This window comes from Marmota monax, unplaced genomic scaffold (genome assembly GCF_021218885.2).
Source record: "Marmota monax isolate L192 unplaced genomic scaffold, Marmota_monax_Labrador192_F-V1.1 WCK01_AAM20220418_F8-fsc00020, whole genome shotgun sequence".
Classification (NCBI taxonomy): Eukaryota; Metazoa; Chordata; class Mammalia; order Rodentia; family Sciuridae; genus Marmota; species Marmota monax.
Genome location: NW_026692912.1, coordinates 12,081,936 through 12,097,094, shown reverse-complemented (window position 1 = coordinate 12,097,094; position 15,159 = coordinate 12,081,936). Strand labels below are relative to the sequence as shown.

General features: G+C 38.1%; 1 long non-coding RNA gene across 1 annotated transcript in view; it reads left to right on the top strand.

Moving 5' to 3' along the window:
- Positions 1-15,159, top strand: part of LOC131424434 (uncharacterized) — a 51,548-nt gene that overhangs the window by 35,330 nt on the left and 1,059 nt on the right. Inside the window, exon 2 of the long non-coding RNA XR_009227427.1 lies at positions 14,811-14,909. This is a non-coding gene — a long non-coding RNA (uncharacterized LOC131424434). The remainder of the gene's footprint in view (positions 1-14,810; positions 14,910-15,159) is intronic.

The following is a 15,159-nucleotide window of genomic DNA, read 5'->3' as shown; positions in this document are numbered from 1 at the left end:
AATTTGTAGATAGGCTTATTCAAGCAGCTTCCAGAATTTTTGGGGATACAGAACAGGCAATGCCATTTATAAAACAACTGGCTTATGACCAAGCAAATCGTTGTTGCAGAGAGGTCATTAGACCATGGAGACATGAAGATTTAAACACATATATTAAATTATGTAGAGACATTAATGAACAAGGGCAAGTCTTAGCAGCAGTACAACAGGCTTTAGATGCTAGGCCAAAAACATGCTATAATTGTGATCAAACAGGACATTTTAAAAGGAGTTGCCCCATAGGAGGAGGGTTTAACAAAGCTAGATATCAAACGAATAGAATACCGGGTATTTGCCCACGATGCCGTAGAGGGAAACATTGGGCTAATGAATGCCGTTCTCAAACCACCATAGAGGGTATTCCGTTATCAAAAAACAGACAAGGACCAAGTGTTTACCCACGATATCGTGGAGAAAGGCATCGAGCTCCATTGCCAAAAAACGGACAGGGGGGCCCAATGCTCCAGGGCCCACGACCACAAATGTACGGGGCACTGGAGGAACCCAGAAACACCATGGAGGAACCCAGCAACACCATCAGGGTAGTGCCCAGGACACATTATCCATCAGATCTCTCATCAGACGAACCAGAGGAAGCGCAGGGTTGGACATCTGCGCCTCCGCCAGAGCAGTACTAACTCCAGAGATGGGAGTTCAAATCATTCCCACAGGAGTAAAAGGACCTCTTCCCCAAGGAACAGTAGGCTTATTGTTAGGACGCAGTTCTTCTACGCTAAAAGGACTTATGATAAGTCCCGGGGTAATTGATCCCGATTATGAAGGTGAAATAAAAATTATAGCTAGTTCTCCAAAGGGTATATCAGTAATTTCACCAGGAGATAGAATAGCACAGTTATTAATAATACCCAGCCTACATGATAAATTTTCCAGTAGTACTATAGAAAGAGGTTCCAGGGGATTAGGCTCCACAGGTGTAGATTGGGCTATGCTGTCTTTAAATTTAGATTCTTGTCCCATGCTAAAACTAAATATTCAAGGACATGAATTTAATGGACTACTGGATACAGGTGCAGACCTTAGCATCATATCTCGTCAAGAATGGCCAAAACATTGGCCGTTACAACAAGCCACTCAAACGCTTCGAGGCCTAGGAGTGGCGACTAATCCCCATAGAAGTGCAATGGTATTAGATTGGAAGGATCCTGAAGGATGTGAAGGAACTATACAGCCATATGTATTGGATCATCTTCCTATAAATTTATGGGGACGAGATGTCCTAGATCAATTAGGTTTGACATTAACAAATAACATCAATCCAAATGCGCCCACTATTAGGGCTAGACAAGGTTTCAGGAAAGAAAAAAGATTAGGAGAACAAGGCATAGCAGCACCAATTCAAATAGATCAGGGAATAAATAGACATAGACTGGGTTTTCAGAAGGGGTCACTGAGGCAATAAAAATTACTTGGAAATCAGATAGACCAGTATGGGTTCCTCAGTGGCCCCTGACTAAAGAAAAGATACAAGCAGCCCATGACCTGGTCAAACAACAATTAGCGGAGGGACATATACAACCTTCCATATCTCCTTACAATACTCCCATTTTTGTCATTAAAAAGAAATCTGGTAAATGGAGATTATTGCAAGATTTAAGAGCCATTAATAATGAGATGGTTATTATGGGACCTGCTCAATCGGGGATTCCTCAATTGTCTGCTTTGCCAAAAACCTGGTACGTTTTAGCTATAGATATTAAAGATTGTTTTTTTTCAATTCCAATTCATCCTGAGGATAGTCCACATTTTGCATTTACTATCCCTGCACTGAATCATGAAGGTCCTGATCAGAGATATGAATGGAAAGTACTCCCTCAAGGGATGGCTAACAGCCCAACTATGTGTCAAATTTATGTTAACAAAGCAATCCAGCCACTTAGAAATCAAAATCCTAAACTACAAATATTTCACTATATGGATGATGTATTGTTAGCACACAAAGATAAAAACACATTGCTAGAATGTTATGCCACACTTACAAATTTATTAAAAAATTACAATCTAGAGATAGCAATAGATAAAGTACAATTAAATTTTCCAATTAATTATTTAGGAGTTCTATTATCCTCAACCATGGTCCGTCCACCAAAAATTCAAATACGAGTAGATCAACTCAAATCACTTAATGACTTTCAAAAGTTATTAGGAGACATAAATTGGATAAGGCCTTATCTAGGCATACCAACAGGAGAGTTGGGACCTTTATTTGATATCCTAAAAGGTCCATCAGATCCAAATTCACCCCGCATGTTAACGCCTGAAGCAAGAAAGGCATTAAAAATTATTGAAACATATATGGAAAATATGCATTTGGATAGAATTGATATAACTTTGCCTTTATTATTTATTGTAATACCAACAAAAAATATTCCAACAGGAGTATTTTGGCAAGAAGGTCCATTATTGTGGATACATTTATCTTATTCTCCTAATACTATTCTTACTAGGTATCCTGAGGCTGTAGGACAATTAATACTCAAAGGAATAAAAGCAGCAAAGGGAGTGTTTGGAATTTCTCCCAATAAAATTATTACTCCATATACTATGGATCAAATTGATGAGTTAGCTAATGAGTTAAATACTTGGGCAATAATCATGTGTAAATCTAATGTTTCATTTGATAATCACTTACCATCTAATCCTTTGTTGTCTTTTTGGTCTTCGCATCCTGTAGTTTTTCCAAAAATGACAAGAAAAACACCTATCATGAATGCTCCAAATGTATTCACTGATGGGTCAAATAATGGTACAGCAGCAGTAGTTACCCCTGATCAAACTTTTACATTTTTAGTACCCAAACAATCAGCTCAAAAGGTAGAGCTTAATGCAGTTTTACAAGCTTTTGTGATGTTTAAAGATTCTGTATTTAATTTATTCTCTGATAGTCAGTATGTAGTTAATGCTATAGTATCCCTTGAAGATGCTGGCAGGATTTCCCCTTCCTCTACTGTTTTCTCTTTGTTTTCTACTATACAAAGTCTAATCTGGGACAGAAAAGATCCATTCTTTATAGGACATATCAGAGCACATACAGGATTGCCTGGAGCCCTTAGTTTGGGCAACGATTTAGCAGATAAAACTACACATGACATACATATTTTCTCTACACTAGAAGAAGCTACACATTTTCATAAAAGGTTCCATGTCAATGCTAATACTTTACAAAAGCGTTTTAAAATAACTAAGGAACAAGCTAGACAAATAATAAAACAATGTCAAAATTGTGTGACCTTTTTACCACAAGTTAATCTTGGAGTCAATCCTAGAGGACTGATACCTAACCATATTTGGCAGATGGACGTCACACACTTGCCACAATTTGGAAAATTAAAATATTTGCATGTTACAGTTGATACTTCTTCCGGATTTTTGATGGGCTCCCTTCATTCCGGAGAAAAAACTAAAGATGTTATAGCTCATTGCTTACAAAATTTTGCCACTGTGGGCGTTCCAAAACAGTTAAAAACAGATAATGGTCCTGGTTATATTTCTACCTCTTTTAAACAATTTTGCTCATCATTTGGCATTACTCATATAACAGGAATTCCATACAATCCACAGGGACAAGGCATAGTTGAAAGAGCTCATCAAACTATTAAAATGTACTCACTAAAGCAAAAAGAGGGAATTGGAAAGGGGTATATGTCACCCAAAGATAAACTTAAAATAACCCTTTTTACTCTAAACTTTTTAAATTTGGATTCCTCAGGGCTTAGTGCTGCGGAAAGGCATATGTGTCCAAAAAATGTACATAAGCCTAAGGTACTTTGGAAGGATATTCTAACAGGACAATGGAAAGGTCCTGACCCAGTGATTGTCTGGAGTCGGGGTTCTGTTTGTGTTTTTCCACAGGGAGAACAGCAGCCGATTTGGATTCCAGAGAGATTAACTAAAACAATTTCTACAGGCCAAAAGGAAGATGATTTGACTCAAATCCATAACAGCTGATATCCAGAACTCCAGTTTGGCTATTCTTACATCTGCGACAGTGATTAACCAGGATGCTTTTTTCAATATTTATTTTATTATTTGCCTTTTCCCACATCATAAAGTTCTATTTTATTTTTGAGCTCATACAGACCTAGGTTAATGTTTTTCTGATCAGTTTTATTTTTTGACTGTGGAGTTTTTAAGCATTGCAATGGAGATTTCACCTAGGTAAAGCTACAAGGCCTTTACTATTGTCTTATGTGTTGTATGTTATGTGTGCACACTTCTGGTTTGTGTTGTATGTCTGTATGTGCGTATGTCCATATATCATATATGAGGAGCGCTCATGAATAAATGGATCCGAATTTTTTTATTCACGTGATTTTAATGGTTTAATTTAGATTGGGTAAACAGCTGTTGAAAATTGTTTTAATATGTGAACAAATAAGGAGGTTAACAGATCTGTTTGTTTACTTTCACCTTTCCTTCTCATTATATTTAATAATTCTGTTCAGGATAATGTAAATTGTTCAAAAAATTGTTTTCTTAGTGCCTGTTGGAATGTTACATAATTTTTTTCTTAGCATCATTGCCAGAATTCCTATCTTCATCCCAGTGCCGGTGAAGACAAAGATAAAACCAAACTACAGCTTCTTCGATAGTTATCACAACAAACTGTAAAAACTGATGCATCAATGAATAATAACTCAACAAGTAATGCTCAATTAAGGAGTTGATTTACTTTGGGAGGAAATGGACATATTGACAGATTCCTCTGCTTTGAATTGCTTGCAGACCTTGCCTGGACTATGTATCACTTGTATGCATTGTGAACTATCTGTTGGTACAGCGAATTGTGGTAGTGCTGGAGTATTTTTGCTGATGGTGTCACCGGTGGTACAATTTTTCAAAGGAGCCCTCAATTGGCTTAGTGTCATGGCATTTTGCATCCTCCTCCCTTCTACTAGTGATGGTCTAAAATTTGGGGGCCAACAGAGGTGAGGCAAAGAACCTCACCCCCCCACTGGTGCAAAGGCCTATCCACAAGTATGGCTGTATGCTGGACCGGTAGTCAGTGACGGGTATGATCCAATTGCAGTGGTACCAACCTAAGACAGGAGGCTGACGCCTAGAGGTCAGTTCATCCGATGACGGGTAAGGACCATATGTTGAATTGGACTGCCTAACAGGCACGGTCCCTAAGCCACATTGCTTGTTGTTTAATTAAACAAAAAGGTGGAGATGCTGAGAGCCACGGCCGAGTCTGTATGGCCCCTGGCATTTTGCCAACAGTATTGATTGACAGGCGAGGCATTACTATCCGCCTCTGCCGCAACTTTTGAGTTCTCGCACTATTTTGGAGTTCTCCTGGGGATTTCCGGGGATTCCCCGAGAGTTCCCATTGGTTGGGGAAGTGCAGGAGGAGGGATTTCCGGGAGAGATATTTCCGGCTGGCGGTTCCTGGACAAGCCTCCTGGCGCGTTAGGGAGGATTCCCCGGGAGCTGTGTGAAGTGTTTTCCTGCAGTTTAAAAATAAAGTTTGTTCCTGCTTCAGTGGCTCGTGATTTGTGCCCAGCCAGACTGCGGCAACATCACACAGAGACTTCACAGACAAGTCACAGTGACATATCCTGAGGTTGATGTAGCATTCTTTCCTGAACTTCTTAAATCTCATGTGACTTTAATAATATTATATTTTTATAATTTTATTTTTATACCTTTTGTCATTGTGTGTATCTTGCTTTTAGGGAATATTTTTATAATATTATTATATTTTTGGAGTGGCAAATTCATGTACAGGGCAGTTAACTATCTTATCCATGATCTAATTCATGAGCACTACAAAAAACTTAAACCTAGGATCTTAATCCACTTTATTTTGGATGAATGGTTTGGGGCAGGTTAATCTCTATATTTACACCTGTTTTCTTATTTGTAAAATGGGAAAAAATAATATAATCTGTCAGAAGTTTGCTTTTATGAATAAATAAGATAAACAAAAACACTCATTAAAAGATCTTATAAGCAGTTGACAGATGGTAGATAAATGCTGAATGCTGGTAATTCTTACTATTATTTTTATTATTGCCAACATTCTTGCTACTTGAGTATTTTAGCATCTATTCCTGTACAGAAACTACATATAAATCTAACAAACATCATAGATGATTAGTTATAGGATCAGCGATACGGAGAAGATTATGTGTGTTCTTCAGAAATGTTAGGGCAGAGTATTATACAATGAAACAATTATATTTCAAATGTAGGAAAATATTATTGAAGATTTTGTAACAGGCTCACTCATCAGGCTTATTTCTGCCTCTTATTGTCTTCTTTTTCCTATCTTTTTAAAATTGTTTTTGTTTTTGCTTTTTTGTACTAAAGATTGAACCTAGAGACTCTTTATCACAAAGCTACATTCCCCAACCATTTTGATTCTAAGACAAGGACCTGAGTAAGTTGCTGAGGCTGGCCTCAAACTTGTGATCCTGTGTCAGCCTCATGAGTCACTGGGCTCTCATTGTCTTTGAGATACTTTATAACCCTGCAAGTTGTAGAGAATTGAAATTAATGCAAAAGTTTTTATTCATAGTTTTGGAGGCCAGAAAATTCCATTCCAAAATATGAAAGATGGTTGACCTGCCTATAATTAAGAATTAGAGACAAGCTCTCTGCCTTTCCTAAAAGCAAGATATATACAAGGATGAAAGGTAGCCTGCTGCTCACCCACCTTCTTCCAGGCAGAAGTAAGTTACCCACTAAAATAACTTCAGAACTTTATCAGCCTATATATGGAACCAGAACTTCACTAACTACTTTACCCACTGTTTGTCTTTCCCCTGATTGTAGCCCTTACAGAATCAAAGTCCATTTTCTTGTTTTGTCACTTCTCTAAAAAATCTGCTCTTCTTTCTTGACAATACTATGAAAGCTGGAACTCAAAGTTACCTTTCTGAGAACTACTCATTCCCTGGATTTCTCCTACATATGCATGTTAATCAACGTGTTTGGTTTTTTGTTTGTTAATCTCTGTTCATGGGTTTCGCTCACATGTAAACCTATGGGCATTGGAGGAAAATCCTGAAAATAGAAATGAAAATTATTCCATTGGATGCAAGGTCTTTCTTTACCTTTTCTAAACTGAAGAGATATTTACAAATTCATTTGTCGATTCACTTCAGGATTCCTTGTTTGACTACAAATCTGGGAAACTTTTGAGTCTTCCTTTTGAACAACTGTAACTTCTGTCTAGTTTCTTTATTAACAAATATGCTAACTAAAATGTATTGCATGCTCATTTTATATTTGTATGGGGCATGCCCTTAAGAGTCAAAACTTTTGAGTTCCAAGATATTTCTTCATTTATTGCAGTTCAATCTTACGCAATGGCTTAACTTACTTCCCTGTGGAAAACAAAAAAAGTGGATATGGAAGTGATTCGAAACTGTGGGTCTCTACACGGATGCTACAAATTGGAACTATTCTATTTGGTGGGTGAAAGTGGCCCCGCAATTTGTTACTGGAAATAGAATTACAGCCAGGCTGGTTGCTGTCTAGTGTAGTATCCTCTGTGGGTCACTACGTTTTTTCCCTAAAGATCAGAACATGCCATCCTGGAACAAGGGAAAGATGGTAGCAGAGTGATTGCGTATTATCCACAAGACGATGCTGTCAATAAAAGAGTCCATTAGGGTCTAGCCCACAAGTCTAGTGTGTTTTCTTTGTCAACAATACCGCGCAGCCGCAGATGCAGCCCTTTCCTTCTTCGCCGCACTGGACCACAGCAAGCCCCATGGAAGAGCCAATTACGACGGAATGATGATACTGAATTCAGAGCTCACACATGTAATTTTCAAGTTAAAAAAAAAAGCTTACCTTATCTTCCGTTTCTCTTCAAGTTAACAGCTTGGAGCTGCTAAATTTAGTGAAACGACTTTCCCAGAGCAGTGAACTCTTCAGGTCAGAAGGAACTTTCAAAAAAAAAAAAAAAAAAAAAAAAAACAAATATCTCTGATGCATATCACCTTCAATTCCTCAGCTCGGCCTTCACTGGGGCTAATATTTGCGTCAGATGCTTTTTATTTAGCTTTCCTTTTTTCTCACTAAGATATGTCATATTTTAGATTCATATGGAACACATTGTTGGTAGAGATCTGGGTTCTTATAACCTGAGGAGGTGTTATGCAGGATCACTGTTAGACCATCACATCTCAATCACAGAGCAAGAAAATTTTTGTGCATGCTTCTTATTGAACACTGTCTTAATCTGATTTTGTAGTTCTACTTATCTGACATCAGGAAAATTTCACCAACAGTGAAATCATGACGGGAGAGAGGCAGAGACAGCATTGGGGAAGGAGGACAGTGGGAAGGAAGTTAAAAAATATAAAGTGGATCAAGCACTCACCTGGCCTGGAGAGCTCACCCAAGACAACTAGCTGAGGAAGGATACGGAGAAGCAATGGCTGCACTTGGCTCTAGTTTCCCCACTGACCAGAAGGGTCCTCTCAGGTGGCATGTGGCTCTCAAGTTCTAGCCTAGAACATGAACAGATTTTTGTTCACAGGAATGCACTTTAGAGTATCAGAATGCAGAGACACTCTCTGCAAGTGCCGTCCGGAGAGGGATATTTACTACCTCTGGGTGTGCGGAGAGACCAAAGCTCTACAGAACTCACCAAATACTAAATGGCTTACTGAAGCTCCTTGTCGGCCTCCTTCCTGGCTGCTAATTTATCAGCCCTGAATTACCCTTTACATTACATGACTATGTGCATAAAGCAAAATGCTACGCGGAATGAAAAATGGAGCTGCATTTAGGGAGTCTTTTTAGAGTGGAGTTAAAGGGCTGCTGTGTATCTATTTTGGAGGAAATATTCAAAGGACCCAGGGGAGGGCAGTGAGAAGTTGAAATTGAGAGAAAGACTCTACATCTGCTTTCACCATACACAGTCTTGAAATCTCTAGAGTTAAGAGATTATAGAGGTGGGGTGAGGCTCAAGGTTAAGAGAAGTGGTACCATAACCACCACCAGGATAGTCTTCTACTACAATGAACCCCTTTCCCCTCAGTGTTCCCATCTTTGCTAATGGAATTATCACTCTAATCAAACTCCTGGTGAACATTAAGCTCAAACCTATCCCCTCCCCTCCATCTTGTCAGCGGCAATGATGGTGTGGGTTATTTTCTTCTCATGCCTTTTCTTCTTATGCCCACGATTTTATTCCCAGCGCCCCCAATAGGTTCTTATATAATTTCCTCAAACCTAGTGTATAGGCAGACCTATTTTAAGATTAAAGACACTTAAGTCATATGCCTGATTTTCCCAGGTGAATCCCTCTGTTGTGGAATATTCTCTGATCATACAAGACAAAATCAACTCTTCCTTCCTCTACTCTTTTCTCCTCTGTTCCAGATTTCTCTAATGTTAACATGGGCACAAACTTCCAAGGGTTAAAATATAGATTCTGATCAGATAGGACTGGGGTTCAAGTTGGGTATTTGCATTTCAGTCATCTAGAGAATGAATAAAACATGAGATTAGCTATGGAAGGTTTGCTCTTGATAATGGTGAGAACTTTTAGAGTTGGATCAGGTACCCGTCCCAATCCCTATGATCCATCCTCTAAAGGAAATTACAGACCTTTCTGAAGTAGGGGAAGCTATTGGAGACAAGTCCCAAGAACCAGAGAAACAGAGAGACAGAGTATGTTGAAGTGGAAAAGAAATATGATTAAGATTTCAGTGTCCTGGCGTCGGATACTAGCTGTTCTTATTAACTGTGTGATTAGCAGAGCATCACTTAACCTCTAAGGACCTTCTTTTACTCATCTGCTAAATGATGACTTTGGACTCCATTAGGTCTTATCCAACTGAAACCATCACTGGTCCTCCAGTGTTTCTTGTTGTAGGGACAAAAAGGACAGGAAGACGGGGCAGAGTGCACTACAGTGGTTCATTCTGTCTCTTTCATTCTCAAAAGGGGTAAAAAGGGCATCCTGTGCTCTGGGCTTCAAGGCAGCTGCAATTGCTGTGCTCTTTTTGGACTTAATCTGTCACAGCTGCCTGTAAACTGCAACTGAGTGGTGGGTGAGGGGGGCTGTGTGAATGAGCTCCATCAGCGATCAATTTACTATCCTCCAGCTATTCAAGATTGCACCTCATTTACTCAAAGAATGAACTGTTGCAAGACAAAATCTCTGCTGACATGACTGAAGTAGGTCATGTTTTTACTGTAACTTGAGCAGCAGGTATTGTTGGGCTTCCAGGCACCACAAACTTGTGTTAAAGGAGAGGGTATAGAAGATATATGGGACTTAGTCAAATTATTTCTAGCTCCCTTGGGGACCTGATTAGGATAGAGACTCCTGATATGGACCAAATAAAAGTTAGTGAATTATAGTTGGATGAATCCTAAACATTACAAGTAAATGCTATCATATTATGCAAATCAAGGAAGTGATTTCATTTTATTTTTCTCAAGACACGCAGCAGTATGCCACAATATTAAGCACCGTGCAAAGTATACAAGAATATAGATTGAATGGATGAATGTATTAATTCAACAAATATTTTTTCAGTGCTAAGCAAGGAATTTTGTATACAAACTTTCTGGTTATTTATTACATATTAACAAGCACCCCAAAACTCAGTGCTTAAAACAACCATTATCTCTCGAGGTTGTGGATGGAGTGAATTCTGCTGGATGGTTCAGTTGGCAGAGTCTGGTCATCTGGCAACTTGTCCAGGTGGGAGTGTCTGGAATGGCTCAAACACAGTACTGGCTGTTCGATCTCCAAAAGCACATTTAGGGCTATCAACCAGCATGTTTCAGTTCTCTGGACTATCTTCCCCATGTACTTTGGGTTTCCAATGGAGTAATGCATAGATTACTAGTGTAAGGATGTGGAAGTTGTCGATCATCCTACTCCTGGCCTTCTGTAACATTTTATGGGTCAAAGGCTGTAAGATGTCATCTCAGATGTAAAAGGAAGAGAAATAAACTATATCTCTTGATGTAAAGAATGACATGTGCATATAAGGAGGGGAATGACAATTGGGAACATCTATAGAGACTTAATCAAATCTTTTATTACCTGAGCTATTTTCTTTCATTTGAATAAGGTACTAGATTTAAAGGTACAAGACATATAACCACTAGAATGACATAAATTAAGAAGAATGACAGTCACAAGTATTGATAAATTGGTGGAGTAATTGGAATTTTTATGCATGCTGATGAGAATATTAAATGGCACAATCTCCTTAGAAAACTGACAAGTGCTTAGAAATTCAAATGAAAAAGACCTCTAATCTATAGTGACACAAAGCCAACCAGTGGTGCTTGGAGTCATGCGTGGGTGGAGTGAAGTGATTGACAAGGAATATCATAAGGGACTCTTTGAAATGAAAAATATCTTTCTTTGATTATTCTGGTTATGTATGTATCGATTTATTAAGACTCATCAAACTGCACACCTAAAATTTGCTCATTTTATTGCATGCAAATTATAACTCAATAAAATTGATCTTCAAAATAAGATGCTAGATCTGCTCTGGGTGTCCTCAGTTTTCAATGTCACCCATGGATTTGAGGAAAGGCAGATCATCTTTGTCCTTAGTCAATCTTCATATCACCTGAGTTCTTCAAATTTACCTGACACTTCACTGCTTCTTTTAGTGGTCACATCTCCTACTCTTGTGCTATCCTGACTTCTATATTCTGCATATGACTCCACTTACTTTATTTCTCCAAAGCAATGGTACCTGAGTTACTGTGTATAGTAGGCATTTTTTTAAGGGTTTCAGTGCCAGGGCTTGGATGGCAACAGATATATCAAAACACAACATGACTGATATCTAAATATTGGGCACTACTTTTCTGAAATATCTCTCCTAGGCTACTATAGAAAATTATCATCAGCTAAAGTTACCCAGACTGCACCTGCAGACATGATCTATGGGACCTTCAAACTTCTGCCAAATCATGCCCATAAATGTCCCCTATCATCCTTCAGGTCACCTTAAGCATCACACATTTAGACATGCTCATTGAAGTGTTAATATTTTCCCTCTTTGAAGTAGTATTTCTCCTAAAAAGTAATTATGATTTATTATTAAATTAAATTATTCTCAGATTCAAATTAAAGTAGTTTGAGTCCCTCCTCCCCTTATTATACAATATGGATAAAAAAATTTTAGCCTGCAGGAAACTCACAGTACAGAGGAAATGACAGTGGCAAGAAAACAAAGTTTGTGCAATAAGAGACACATGCACAAGTTCCTGCAAAGCAAGAAGAGATGCACACCATGCACACAAGCAGAGCAGGGAAAGAGGAGGGTGTGCAGGAAAACTTGCAGAAGCAATAAAATGCAACTATTGATCATGCACAAAGCTCAATATATACATTTACTTGTGAGGAAGAATCCCCTGACCTATATAAAGAGGAATCCAAAGATGGACTTGTATTTACATGTAGATTAAATCAAGTAGATAAGCAATATTTTCCTTGACTTTCTGATTTCTTCTTCAGGTGGTTCCTACTATGAGAACAATAGTAACTACTGCAATTCCAGATTATATTCTTTGTCTGCACCACTCTAAGAGGTGGTTTACACTATTGGCTGTGTATTAAAATACCCAGGATAGCTCTTTTCCCCCATGAGAAACTCAGTTTTTAATATGTATTATTAATATTTTATTAATTCACGTACACATCTTTATGGATGTCAGACTGTTTCATTTTAGGTTTGAAAGGTGTTGCCTAAGGATCTTTAAAAATAAAAAGCCACTAGGTTAGAAGACAAATGGGTCTGTGTATGAGGACACAGAACATAGTAACACACACCATTCAAACCTGATGTGCATTCACAGTTTAGAACCACTGACACAGAGGGAAAAAATGCCAAAAGTATGTATTCACTCTCACTTATAATTAGAGGCATACAACTTAAAATTCTTTCTTAATTGTTACTAACATACAGCATGAGAGTATATTCCATTGGTCATACCATGGACAAGCTGGTTCTCTCATACATTGTTGATGGAAATTTGGATTAATGCAATTAGGAGAGAATCAGTCATTAGATGGGACTTTGGAAATGTGTAATCAAAATTCATTTACCTTTTGACCCAATAATCTCCTGTAGAAATTAATCCTGCTTCTTTATTTCATAGAAATAAAAAATAATATTTATGTACAAGGTCATTCATTTTTGAAGTATGTGTTTGTAATTTTAAAATATGGGAAGAAACTGTCTGAAAAGCCATATGGTAAAATGGCTGAATAAACTGTGATGCATCTGCAAATGGGGTGCTGTAGTGTGTGACTGAAAAAGAATAAGAGAGACTTTGTGCACTGAAGAGATTTCCAAGCTATCTTGTAAACTGAAAAAAGCAAAATGCAAATATATATATATATATCTAGAAATTGTATTTTGTGTAAGAGAAAAGGCAAAAAAAAAGAAAAGAAAAAGAAAACACACATATTATCTGCTCAATTGTACATTAAAAAAATCAAAGAAAGGAAAGCTCCAAGGCTCATGATGTCTGTTACCAGTGAGGTTGAGTGGGAAGGAGTTTGGTGAACGTTATCTGGATGTAGTAATATTTCTCCATGGACGGCTTTCTGTATAATTTCACCTTTGTTACCAACATATCCTCTAACCAAAGAGGATAATATTTTAGCAAAGATGGGGAAAAATGGCCTCTCCTGAGTTTCAAACAAGTAGCATAAACACAGAGAAGGCAAAAAAGCAGTTAAACCAACTCTCTTTTGAGTAAAGTAGTCTAAGATGATCAGATGATTTTTTTAATGTGCAGAAAAGAGTGTGAACCATGGACCTAGAAAATTAGTATATCTTCTCATCATTTCCAAAAACAAAGCTTAAACTACTTGAAGTCAGTATCTTCAGTATCTATTGAGCAGATTAGACCCATAGCCATTCTTATGCCATTTTCTGTGGACAGGGAAATGCACATATTGATCAACTTAAACTACTCAGGTTATCTCAAAGACCAAAGATGAGTCACATCCCACCCAGAATTTATGGATTCTAATGGAGCATAGATGACCCTCAAAAACATCACACAATAAAGAGGGAAAATTAAGAATATACTCACAGATAGGAAGGGAAAGATATTGACATACCCTGCTTGAAACACTGAGAGGCAGGGCCAGCATGTGCTATTCGAAGTGAATGACAATGATCAACCATAGAACCAGGAGACATGTCTGCTTTGGAGATTCTAATTTTGAGTCAGTCTGTTTTTAGGGGGAATGCAAAAGGAAATCAAAGGCAGGGGATTTTCAGAGATCCAGGCAGTAACTGAAACAGTCCCACTAAATAAATGGGAGGGATAAGATGTCCTGAGAGATCCTGACAGGCAGTCCTGGAGCAGGATAGGATTCTCAAACCTTCTTGTTGGGAACTTGTAACAATGAAAATGCCTGAGTTACACCACAGAAATTCAGTAGGACAGCATGAGTTCCAGAGACGTGATTTTAAACAAACTTCTGAGAAGATTCAGAGCTAGGTGATCCGACCACATTTTGAGAAACTCCTGTAATAGAAAACAAGGATGCCAGTTACCTAGTTACTTTCTGGTAGTTAAAAGAAAATAAAGATTCAATTGAGAGAGTTCAGGCTCAGGTAAAAACTTGACTACTAGACTGGTAATCACATCTCTCCTAATATTAATCATTCCTATCATTAAAAATGCACCCATTATTATATTCCTACCTTGTCTTAGGCCATTTAAATACAGCATCAAGCCCATAAGGAAATCAAAGCCTAATGGCTCAATAACACGTTTACCTTTAGCTCAGCACCTGCAAGAGATGGAGATTCTGCCTGAGTATGAAAATTGAGAGTTTTGCCATTGTGCTACCTGCTACATCGTTGAGAGAACACAGTACAAAGGTAAGAGATGAATTGATGGCAGCTCTATTTTAAAAAGTATGGGCAATATACAATATTATGGGATCTTGACTGATATCATTAATGGCCTCAGAGACAAGTGGGGATGGGAATGGTGGTAAGGACTGATCTTCCAGGAAAAAAGGATAAGCAATGGTAAAGAAAGAAACAAAGAAAGATACTCCCCAGAGGCACCTTTTAATTAGGTGACAGATAATAGTCATTCCTAAGCAAAGAATGTTATCATGCACCT